The sequence below is a fragment of the Anoplopoma fimbria genome, chromosome 2 (genome assembly GCF_027596085.1).
Source record: "Anoplopoma fimbria isolate UVic2021 breed Golden Eagle Sablefish chromosome 2, Afim_UVic_2022, whole genome shotgun sequence".
Lineage (NCBI taxonomy): Eukaryota > Metazoa > Chordata > Actinopteri > Perciformes > Anoplopomatidae > Anoplopoma > Anoplopoma fimbria.
This window is the reverse complement of record NC_072450.1, coordinates 15654366-15667590: the sequence shown is the minus strand read 5'-3', so window position 1 is coordinate 15667590 and position 13225 is coordinate 15654366.

Genomic DNA, 13225 nt, shown 5'->3' with positions numbered 1-13225 from the left:
TCTTCGCACATGTAAACAGAATTTTGTGTAATGATACATTTAAAATTAGCATTTTGTCTGAATATAATTCCATTTAAAGTATATAATATTTAATGTAATGTTGGATTATTAGTTGAGTAATGAATTAAAATAAAGTAATTCAGCAACAGTAAAAAAAAAGTTCTCTGCAAACATGTGAGTGTTTGCTTGTCTCTTAAGACAGTAAAATAATTTGTCTGACAAATCGAGTCAATTGAAAATGTAACTTTGGACTTGGAGAAGTTTAATGAATTATGAAAAAAACAAATAAACTGAGAAAGTTGTTGTTGGATTAGAAAAAAGTATTGTTAAAAGCATCTCTATGTTGTGGCACCATCAATTGTTTATCCTCCATTAAAAAAATCTGACAAAAACAGAAAAATGAAAAAAAAAAAGTTACATGACAAATGATAATTTAATTTTAGGGACCTATATTTATATCCCAAAGAGATGCCAACGTGGTGTGAACAAAAAACACAGTAACGGCATAAATTGCATTCTAACGTTCTCTGTCAAAATTGTGTATATGTATGTGCATGTGTGTGTGCTTGTGTGTGTGTGTGTGTTTACGTGTGTGTGTGTGTGTGTGTGTGTGTGTGTGTGTGTGTGTGTGTGTGTGTGTGTGTGTGTGTGTGTGTGTGTGTGTGTGTGTGTGGAGGCAGGGGGCCCAGCTGACGAGGCCTCTCACTGGGACACTGGCAGGCCTAACTTGCCGCTGGCCCAGCCCTCGGCTCTACCTCTGACAGGCTTCATACTTATTGCTCAATGACATTCGATGTTTTCCTTCAGTTTGCTGTAAGATTGATTTCCCGGATATGTTTGAAATATCTCCAGAGCCCTAAAGCAGGGTGACTGGCACAGTGGCACAGAGAGAGAGAGAGAGAGAGAGAGAGAGAGAGAGAGAGAGGTGGTGCAGAGGGGGAGATGGTGTGTCCAGGGAAATGAGAAGGAGAAGAAGCAAATATCAAAAGCAAAGCAGACTTCAAAATCAACAGATGATCTGTCTGTTACCTGCTGAATACTCAAGGTTGTATTGTTGATTCATCATGTTATCCTTTAGTTAGAAAAAAGTCAACAAAAAAAGCCCATCACAATCCCTGAGCCCAAGATAAAGGTGCATATTAGTGTTTTCTTTTAAACAAACAAATGTGTTAAATGCGTTTCCTCATAAAACATTAGTCGATTTCTAAAAATATTATATATACTTACTTTAATGTTAAGTAGCTAGCAGTTCCTGTGTTGGTACATTGCTACACTGCTACTACCCTGTCTGTCAACGATGCATGTTTCTGACAGCAGGACTGTAGCCTACTCTGTGGCTATTGTTGAGGCTTTAAAACAAGTTGTTGTCATTAAAATTAGTTGTTTCACTTTCAGAAATTGATCAGATAACATTTGGAAAGTCTAGAAGAGCACGGTTTAATTATTTTACCCCCATTCAAGTTAGCATACGGCTAAACCCAAAGTTAGCTGGCTCAGCCGAGGGAAGTGTGTGTTAACATTCTCAGATTCACCCTGCGGTTTACTTAGATATACCATAAATTGGGACATATTGATGCCTGACCCTAAAGGGGCCTGTTGTGGCATCAAGTTCATCTCCCTCTCCTGAGTTATGTACCATAATTGGAGGGGCCTCATGATTAAATTGTCCTGCTTCTGAAAACGCACCCTCGGTGCGTATTACACTATGTCACGCCTCGTCACTGAGCATTTGAGCACATTTACTGCTTTGTTTTCTTGGGAGCGTGGAGAGGAGGGGGATGCACATATCTACTGTTTCAAACTCTTTAATGCAATTTAACAATGCCACATATTCTTTTCACGTTTCATTGGGGTCCTTTACGTGTGAAATTGCAGAGGCTTGCCCAGCCTGAGCGACACGGCACAGCAGAGGCAGGGTCAAACCAAAGCGCCAGATGTGGGAGGGAGAGCGAAATTAATTGCTACACATTGTTCAGTGGGTGTGTACGCACCTTCAGTGAATTAACCGCTCTCAGGGTGTGACTGTTTGAATAACGGGAATTAGGTATGAGGCCTCTCACTCACAGCTGAAGCCAAATGCAGGCATTGTGTCCAATTAGCTTATATGGCCCCAAATTCACATGCTTAACTTGTCATTTGTTAGTGCATGTAGAAAGAAAACGCTTGTTGTGAACAACACATCGCACATAGTTCTTCTCTGTTTTCCTGTGCAGTTCTCATGCATGCAACACAAACACATTTCTACATCTTTCAAGAGAAGTAACTACTTCATTTGAAGGCAATTTCAAATTACATATATGATAAAAATCATTAAGGGCCAGCTTCTTAATTCCAGTGACGTTTTCAGATAGACAGTTTTAATAGAGGTGACCTGAAAGCTACGCGTTAGGTGGAAATGGCAAACCAATTAGAGGGTCTGTCAGTGTGAGCCCATTAATGTGAATCTTATGTTGTCTGATCAGTCTTGTATTGCTATCAAATTAGACTTCACAATGTGGCTGAGTGCAGAGGTAATGCACATTAATGACAGTTGGATGGCAGACATCAGGAGCATATGGTGCTCTCCTATGGCCAGTAACAAGTTCATACCATCCCCTTACCCATATGGAGGATGACAAGAAAATGTAATCCACGTTAAGACTAAATGGCTTCTATAATAATGTATAAATAGTACATATTTTTCTTTTAAATTTGATTGAATAAACTTTGTTGTAATGTCCAACATTATTGTGTGACAATCTTTCATTGCATTCCACACCATTACCTAAAGACTTACGGTATCAAGAGTGGCAGTACATCATCATATCCCTACAATGGTCTACAATTACCATCTAAGCAGCCCGCGCTGACCCTAACCCTCGCTGCCAGCATCATCCGTATCAGGGGAAGTAGCAGTGGCATGCCCACCTAATCGTGACCCTGGCGAGGTCTCCAGTGCTGAGAGCTTCTTGTAGCCTAGCCCAGCTCAATAGAGCACCTCTTCCCTCCACCTGCCCCCTCCTGTCCCTCTATTTTCCTGGGCGAAAGGAGGGTGGAGGGATGGAGGGTGGGTTTGGGGGATTTGATGGAGAGGTGGTGGTGGGGGGGCACTCTGCGTCCCCTGGGGCTGCCTGCTGGAGCGAGGTGACCCAGCTTGTCGCTCGGTGACCTGTGAGAGGGACATTATGAAGTGTGAGTGGCTGTCACCCTAACCGCTTGTGACAGCACGGCTCCCGGCACAGCTGTGCCAGCCTGCCCCAGCCAGAGACCCAGGGCCCACGGAGAAGGGGGCGGGAGAGAGGCTGCTTTGGAAAAGGCGCGGGCCAGGGTGGGGTGTTCGGAGAGTGTCTGTGATGGGGCAGGAGGGTAGAAGTAGAAGGAGAAAGGAGGTTAGGGTGGTCAGGGCCTTTGGTCTTAGTGGTGTAGTGACCACTCCATTGATTCTGGGACTTAAGGGACGGCTTTGCGGCTCCGCAAAGTCAAAGCCAGCACAGTTGGGCCTTGAGCTAAAGGCTGACATAGGGATGTGACGGTAGAGGTGTAAGCGACTAGCTGTTAACTTTTAAGCCAGCAGGGCTACGTGTATTCGGGATCCATATGTTGTGCCAAGAATAACTTCCTAACTTTTTGTTTCCTTGTTGTAAGTTTCCCCTCCCAGTCAGAAGTGTTTCCTCCTCATCAAACATGCTGAGACACTTTTATTCTAGATTCAGAAATGTTTTGTAACTTCTGCGTAAAAAGGCATGAAAATACTTGACATTCCTCTGCTATTGTTGGGCACCTTGATAAACTCGTTAGTTTGTCCAGAGGGGACATGAGTGGTGGTGCCTTAATCACGATTAGGATCTTTAACCTCCACACCTTTCAGGTCAGTTTCTTTTTTGATCCTCCTTTGATAGTTAATTGCATACTTTACCATCTGTTTACCATCAATTAAGTTCAGTTAATTTGGCTACCTATGAAACATCACTCTTGGATGTGGGATGAAGTCTATGTGGATGTTATTGATGGTAGTTTATCAGTATAACTAAAAGTAAAACATTATGAGTTGTATAATTTAATAGATGAAACATCAATACAACCAGACTTCACCTGCATGTAAAGTCTACCCAATAAGACAAGAGACACATAGGATATTAGTTTTATATCCTGAAATAAAAATAATGTGTATTTACAAATTTAAAAGTTATTGACATGTGACACAAAGTATGAATTCATGGGAAACCCTCTCTTAACCCTTGTCAAATAAATATCACCCCAACCTTAACAAAAGTTCTAAATATAAAGAATGTGAAATCCAGGCAAATATTGGCTGTGGGGAACCACACATGAGAAGACCAGTTAATGAAATGTTTAGGTATACGTGCTTAGCTATGCGGGACTGAAAAACGTGCAAAAACATCACAAGATCCTGGAAGCGGTTCATGCTGGGTTACTCGACTGCGTCTGGCAGTGTTTGTTATACTTCTTTAACAAACGGATAGAGCGTCACTTGCCTCCTTTACCAAAAGTGCACACGCAAAATCTAAGTCAGAAAGTAAATTGGCCTTTTTAAGACATGACTTTTAAGAAAATAATTAAAAGTAAGTGTAAATAACTATGTTAATAACTCATGTAAAAAGTCACACTGCCCATCGTCGATGCCATACATTGTACATTGCAGGCACCTTACTTCCTGGTGAATGAACACATACTGTGATTTTCTTAAGCAGGTCTCTGTGCATTGCAAAATGTGTTATTTACACATGGTGATCAGTCCAAGAAACACAGAGCCTGACTCCTTTTGAGGTGTTCCCAAGCACCAAATGAGTTCATGTAACTTACAATACAACCTTTTTTGTAATTTCAAAATGTCAGAATAGACCAATAAGATGCATTATTCCTTTATAGCTACAATTTTTTAAAAAAGATCGATATTTATCCTTTACATATAATTTACATCAGCTGTTACAAAGATGAACACTCATTTGTCCGACCCCGCGGCAGACTGTAAGGAGGCCACACATATCAAACAGAAGAGGTGATGTGAAATTGGACTAGCAATAGAACTCGAATAAATCTGTTAATTGAACAGCCTATTTTCCCACAATACAAGACTTCTTCAATTAAATGCTAATTTACCCAGCCTGACAGTCTAACTACTATATACAACTGCATTGAACACATTTTTTCTATTTACACTATTTAATGCATCCAGCAATCATGTTGGAAAGAATGTGTGTGTAGTAGGTTCACCCAAACAGCAGCGGTTAAACTTTAAATTTAATAAACTGATTTGGCAAACATAATAAATTACATATGGTAATGATGAATGTTTTGTAAATATCCAAAATCATTCCCACACCTAAACTTGTAGAACAAATGATAGATTCACTGATGTGTATATTCAACCATTTTCATATGGGTGTAACTGGAGCTTAATAGTAGAAATGTTCTGGTTGAACCTGGATTTTTTCTGTTAAAGATTATCTGCATACAGATAAAGTAGAGGTATAACCTGAGAAAGACCACAAGTTAATTACATCAGCACAGATAACTAAGCATATGCTGCTTTTGTAAAATTGGCAGTGCAATGTGGTACAATTACAGTAAATCTTCTTGTATGTAAAAGGACGAGTTGCCAATAAAAATTCAGGTACAATGTCAAAAAAAAAGTGTAAAAATGAGGACTTATTTTGTGAGGTTGCAACTGCAGCCCTTTCCGCCAACAGTATGTTTATTCCTGCTCTGTGTCTAAACCTTGCCACTCACACTCTCTCTCTCGCTCTCTCTCTCTCTCTCTCTCTCTCTTTATCTATCTGTATCCCTCTAACACGGCTGACCTGTGTCCTCTCTCTGCAGGGCCTCTCCTGGTAGCGCCCAGCTGGCGCACTGCGAGTCGGCTGGGCAGAGGCAGGAGGTAGTGCCAGCTCTACTGGTGCAGAAAGGGGCACACCAGGCAGACAGGCCCAGTGTCAGCAGCAGCAGCAGCATGCTATCCCCCGGCTGCCACATTCATAACACACACATATGCCCACATATATAGGTAATGCTGCAACCCAAGCACACCAGCATCAGCGGACCAATGCCAAATAGGTTTGGTCCGACTGGGACCTTGTTAACTGGGACAAAACATTTGTTTACACACTAGACTAGTGCAAACAGGCACACATACACATTGAGCCACACACACATTGACATAGCAGGAGATGTGGAGATATTCACATGAAGAGAAGCTTGTCTTTGGTGCTGTAAGCAGAGTCCTAAGTGATTAGTTTGACAATCGTGATGTCAGCCCGGAGGCCTGTTAACCCCTGAAGGAGTCTGAGCAGCACAACACATGTAATGGACCACATATTGAACAGCACGCATGTTATTGGCTTGTAATTGTCCTAAGGGTCGACACTTGAGGCTCCTTTTAATTAAGAAGATGGAGACTGGGCCTTCTGCCTCTAGTTAGCCCCTTTATGTCATCAGCCCTGAGTATTGCTTCCCTTTTTCTGCCTAACAATTTATCTTGTCCCTCCTTTAGCAGCAACTTTATTAACCCAAGTAAAGCCATGCTGCCCTGAGATCAGACCTACAGTGATCAAGATCAGCAGGAAGAGGACATAGTAGGTTGTTAGAAATATACAAAATAATTCAACAATATATGTGACAATAATTTCAATAACATCTGTTGTTTGACTTATTCTAAGCCATTCATATGGGGATTGTTAGTCTTTGCATAGAAAAAGGAACTCTCTGATTTGAATACTGTTTGATTATTGGAGTCTTGAGTATTCAGCCAAACTTCCTTATTTGTGTTAGTGCACCTTTGTGTGTGTGTGTGTGTGTGTGTGTGTGTGTGTGTGTGTGTGTGTGTGTGTGTGTGTGTGTGTGTGTGTGTGTGTGTGTGTGTGTGTGTTGTGTGTGTGTTTTGTGTTTTGTGTGTGACCTCTTTCACACAGAGAGACCCCTAATTGTGCTCCAGTAGCCAGCAGAGCTCAGTGAAGCAGAGCCTATATGCTCAGTGGCATTTCACACACCCAAACGTGTGCATGTAAACACACATGAATATCATTTATCCAGCTGGGGTCCTATGTGACACACACACACACACACACACACACACACACACACACACACACACACACACACACACACACACACACACACACACACACACACACACACACACACACACACACACAGATGCACAAAGACACTGGATTAGATATGGAAATAATGGTGTGGGTGTTATTCCCTAATGTACGCCTTGAATAGCACCTCTCTGCATCAGGAAACCCCTCAGCCGTATCTCTACTGTTATCTGTCCAACTCCTGCTTGACTCTGCAGGTCAGCCCACCCTTTGCCATCGCCAGCATTTGAGGCAGACTTCCGCCTTAAAAGTTGTACGCCACTACCTTTGATAATCAAGATAGGACCTAATTGAGCTCACCCATGCAGAAGATGCTCTCGCCTTTTCGCGCACACACACTTTTTGAGGAGACGGGGGCCTATACTGTTTCAGCTCATCCAACTGTGAGATTCTCCTTTCCCCTCTCTAGTCCTGCCATCATCTCACTAATGGTGTTTCTATCTCTTCTCCATAGGAGGTAAATGAAGCTTTTAAGCAGGGTGGAGGGAAAGGGGGACCGCTGCAAAGATTAATTGACTTTCTGCAGAGCTTTACTTATCCTCCACTGGCACCTTTGACTTGTGAGTGTATTTGTGTTTGGATTACATGATTATATCACCATTATTGCGGCAATTTGTGGTTTGTTCAAAACTGTGCCAGGAAATGTCAAACTGTGTCCCATCAACCATTTGATCCGCAGTGGCTACTTGGTACCTTTATGCAATTACAGCCAATATTGGTGGCATTCTTGGTTAGATATTTTGTGATGATAAATAATTAATGTAATAAAGATAATTCTGAACTCACACGTTTTTACAAATTTGCAATTACATTAACATTTTTTGAATAAAAAACTGATAAAAAGTTAGTGTAGACATTTTGTATATATAATGTCCTCTCTTTCTTGTTTTTATCCCTTGATTGTGCCTGTTCCTTTGGCTCCTACTTATTTGTAAAACATCGAATTCTTAGGAAAAGACCACAAAAAACAGGGACCATAAACGTCGATAAAATGTGTATTTGTGGTCCTCGTACAGTGACTGAGAGAGCTCAATGCACTGCAACTAAGGAATACTCACGTACATTAAGAAAACATCTTTATTACTTTGATAATATTTAGAAACTAAATAAAACACATCAAAATTGAGCAACAATTTACTGATTTCTAGCGTGTTCACCTTTTTTAGTGTCCCTTAAAACCTGCTTTTTGTTGTTGTTGACTTGCAGCATTTTAGTTTAAATGCATGTATTTGCAGGTTGTTTCTTAATGCCATGTATATGCTTTCAAATTGGTGAATTTGTTACTTAATTTTCTAACATTGATTTGCTTCTATTTGTTTTACTATCTTTTTTCTTTACTAAATGCATTAAGTGTGCTGTCACTAAACCCCAAAATGTTAGAAAAGGTACCCATTATTTAAAAAATACCTCCATATATAGGTTATTTTTTAGCTCCCACACTGTAACCCTCGTATTTACTTACTTCACATCTTGTTCACTTGCACCTACATGTTTGTATCCGTACTGCACTGGTATACTGTTACTCCAAAATATTGCACTTTAATGAACTGCTCATAGTGGGCCTTTACAAAGCCTTTCTGAAGTTTTATTGGCAGTGAAGCCAACTTAAGAATTCTATGTGAACAGCAGAAATGTTACAAAATAGTTTGCAAATGAGCAATGCATCATAGTTGGCTGTGCACTGGCACATATAGACTGCCTTGTTGTAAATGGTGCTTTGGATATATGTTGCTGATGATAGTGGTGATATGGGACATAGATACACTTTGCAAGAGGACCCAGGAAGGTTTATTGATACACCTTTCTTTATAAATTGGGCTTGAACATCTCTTTGCCCAATTTAAGTATATGGCATGAAAAGGAGCTCTGCATGTTTTATGTAGATGGTTGAAATACTCTTCACTGACTATTAGTGGTGATGATATACTGTACTGAGGAACAATACAACAAGAAACAACCATTCAGACTACTGAATAAGAGTAGTCTTGGACCAAACTGATAGCAGAAAAATGCTTAATTGGTGTTTGTCTGTGCCATTGTACAGAGGGTATGATATTGGGTAGCAGAGCTCAAGTAAACTGCTGCAGGTTTAAAATGTCTTATTCTGATCTCACAACATTCTCCGGTTTCCCCCAATCACTTTCTTCAAACCTACATCCCCTCACAGTCATGTTGGGTACAGTTTTGATAGTAAATCACCCTTTTGCCTGATACACAGTTAAATAACTCTATATCAATGTTTACTGTATGTCTGTGTTTCTTTTTTCTCTCTGAGACACACACATACATAAGATGGACAATTAGTACGTACAATGGGGAAATGGAGAAAATCACATTATATAAAAGTTATAAATTGATTTGCATTTGATCGAGTGAAATAAGTATTTGAGCCCCTACCAACCAGCAAGAATTCTGGCTCCCACATACCGGTTAGATTAGTCCTTTCACTTTAAGAAAGTACTCTGAATCTCAACTCGTTACCTGTATGAAAGACATCTGTCTCAATTCAGTACCTGTATAAAAGACACCTGTCCACAGAATCAATCAATCAGATTCCAACTTCTCCACCATGGGCAAGACCAAAGAGCTGTCTAAGGACGTCGGGGCAAAGATTGTAGACCTGCACAAGGCTGGAATGGGCTACAAGACCATCGGAAAGCAGCTTGGTGAGAAGGAGACAACTGTTGGTGCGATTATTCGGAAATGGAAGAAACACAAAATGACCATCAATCGCCCTCGGTCTGGGGCTCCACGCAAGATCTCGCCTCGTGGGGTATCGATGATCATGAGAAAGGTTAGGGATCAGCCCAGAACTACACGGGAGGAACTTGTTAATGATCTCAAGACAGCTGGGACCACAGTCACCAAGAAAACCATTGGTAACACACTACACCGTAATGGATTAAAATCCTGCAGCGCCTGCAAGGTCCCCCTGCTCAAGAAGGCACATGTACAGGCCCGTCTGAAGTTTGCCAATGAACAACTGAATGATTCAGAGAAGGCTTGGGAGAAGGTAATGTGGTCAGATGAGACCAAAATCGAGCTATTTGGCATCAACTCAACTCGCCGTGTTTGGAGGAAGAGAAATGCTGATTATAACCCCAAGAACACCATCCCCACCGTCAAGCATGGAGGTGGAAACATTATGCTTTGGGGGTGTTTCTCTGCTAAGGGGACAGGACGACTTCACCGCATCGAGGGGAGGATGGACGGGGCCATGTACCGTGAAATCTTGGGCGACAACCTCCTTACCTCAGCCAGGACACTGAAAATGGATGGGTCTTCCAGCACGACAATGACCCAAAACATACGGCCAAGGCAACAAAGGAGTGGCTCAAGAAGAAGCACATTAAGGTCATGGAGTGGCCTAGCCAGTCTCCGGACCTTAATCCCATAGAAAATATGTGGAGGGAGCTGAAGCTTAGAGTTGCCAAGCGACAGCCTCGAAACCTTCAGGATTTAGAGAAGATCTGCAAAGAGGAGTGGACCAAAATCCCTCCTGAGATGTGCGCAAACTTGGTGACCAACTACAAGAAGCGTCTGACCTCTGTGCTTGCCAACAACGGTTCTCCACCAAGTACTGAGTCATGTTTTGTTAGGGGATCAAATACTTATTTCACTCGATCAAAGGCAAATCAATTTATAACTTTTATATAATGTGATTTTTCTGGATTTTGTTTTGATATTCTGTCTCTCAATGTTAAAATAAACCTACCATAACAATTATAGATCGTTCATTTCTTTGTCAGTGGGCAAACTTACAAAATCGGCAAGGGATCAAATAATTATTTCCCCCACTGTATCTTTTAAACCCTGAAGTAAGTAAGACTTTGACTCCGAAAATTGGCATGGTGAGAGAGAAGAGCCAAATGTGTGAAAGCACAAAGAGTTCGCTCCCCACCCCCATCTCTCCGCTGTAAACTCCACCACCCACAGCTGCACACACTTCTCCTGTCACGGTGATAATCTCTTTGTCAGGAGCCGTCTGTTAGAGATTTGTCCGTCTGATTCGGTGAACGTCCGAGTGGCAGGTCTAGCTGTAGTGCCACAGGGTGTCCGTGGGTCTGTCTGTGTGTGTGTGTGTGTGTGTCTGTGTGTGTGCGCGCGTGTGTGTGTCTGTGTGTGTACGCGCATGTGTGTGTGTATTTGTAGGTGCGTACCCAGTGCCATAGGTGGTGGGATCCCCGTCCCTGTCAGAGTGTGTATGTCGCTTGTCTTCAGAACTCTGTTTTGTGTCAGAAGAGGAATGTCAAGCAGAAGAGGAACAGATACAGTTACACAAGGGAGTGTTTTCATTTCACATTTAAAAGCCAATTCAATATTATCTCCTCTTCATGCATCCATCTTTATCTTTACTGATTGTGTAGCCAGTATGACTTAAGATACATAAGCATTCTGTGTCACCCATAACTAAATGTGGAATATTAAGAAGCTTATATTCTCTTCAGAGAAAATGTTTATTAGGAGATGGCATTCTACTAGATGTCTCTGCTTTGTGTATAGAACTCATCTAATCACTCTGCTCATAAGTTAACAAGCAACATTGAAGATCATTTCTTATCTGGTTATTTGAAATACAAAGTGATATCCCAGTGTTTCAGGAAAAAACTGTTCTGATGAGTCAAGTAATATAATCTTCATATTACCATGATGCAGGCCGTCTTTGTAATAAGCTCCAGTGGTGTCTTCATTTTGAATATTGAGCCACACTGTCACATGTTCTGCAGAAAGGTCAGAGGTCAAGTCATGCTACAAAACAGTACTTCCAGAATTATTCAGCAACTTGCTCAAGGACACTGTACTAAAGTTTGGTATTAAAGGACATGAACATAACTGTTAAAGGAGAGCCAGGTGCGAATTGGGTTTCCTACTCATTATTTAATTCATTTCAGTTGTATCTGCTCATTTTTAAGGAAGACTAAAGACCAAAACCTGAAACTAGAAATATCTGATGATATGTCAAAGTACGATTAAATTATTTGTTGAAGCTACACAAGTGTGGCATTATTAACTTGCAACAGAATGTAAATGACCTTATACTTAGTTTCAATAACATGAGAGAATACATTTGGAAGTTTTTCCATTATGAAAGCTTATATATATTCTGACAAAGCTGTAATTGTTGGGTTGAGTTATTGTTTCTCAAAGCTCTTTTTCTTTCTTTTGCCTTTCATCTCTCCCCTCCCGACACCTTCTCCTTCCTCTATCTGTTGTTTGGTCTCCTCTTGTCACTCCACTGCAATCATCTTCGCAGGGGGGCTTGTCATCTGTATCTACTCATATCCTCCAATCCCTTTTGCTCTGAGCACTACTGCACTTAAATGTCAGGGCTGATGAGCCTGCCACACCCACCTGACACATCAGCTCAGCGCCTGCTAAAAGCTTTTATGGAACAGAGAGTGAGCCCGGTGGTTGATATAAATTAAAGTGTTCCTTGCTTCTTTTTTGGGGGGATTTAGGCTCTAAAGGGACAACTTCTGGTAAGAAATAGAAAGAGAGAGAGAGAGTGAGAGCAGAGGTTATGATTGGTTGCCATCTAGTGGCTTGCTGCCACATTATCATGGATAGAGAGAAAGTTACAGTAACTGAACTTGTACTGCATAAAACTATATTACATTTCACTCTATGGAAAGACAAAGCAAAATTATTTATATTTCTCCACCTTTTGTAATTACAATTCATGCTCTTGGTTCTGTGTTACTGCATACAATTTGACAGATTGTTTATGTACTTGCAGAATTTAAAAGATTGAATCCTTTTAAATGCATTTTAGAGATACATGTCTTTGTCTGCTAATCTGTGCCTGGCTGCCTACCTGTACAAAATGTTCTCGCTTCATATCACCCCTCATAATTAATCCTTTGCTACGTTCAAACAGCCTTGAATACATCTTGTAAGTTCAGTTCTTAGACCAAAAACTGTGCAATAGTGTATATCTTTTCGGAGGTCTGGAGATTTATTGTTAAATATTGCACTGTACTAATAGATCTTTTTCACACATTTTGACATGTCATAATAGTAAAAGCACAGGTAAAAAACTCAAATGAATGATGGCTGCATTCCAATTTACACAGGCAGGAACATGAATATGATTTATAAATAACTGCAAATTTCAGGGCAGTTTC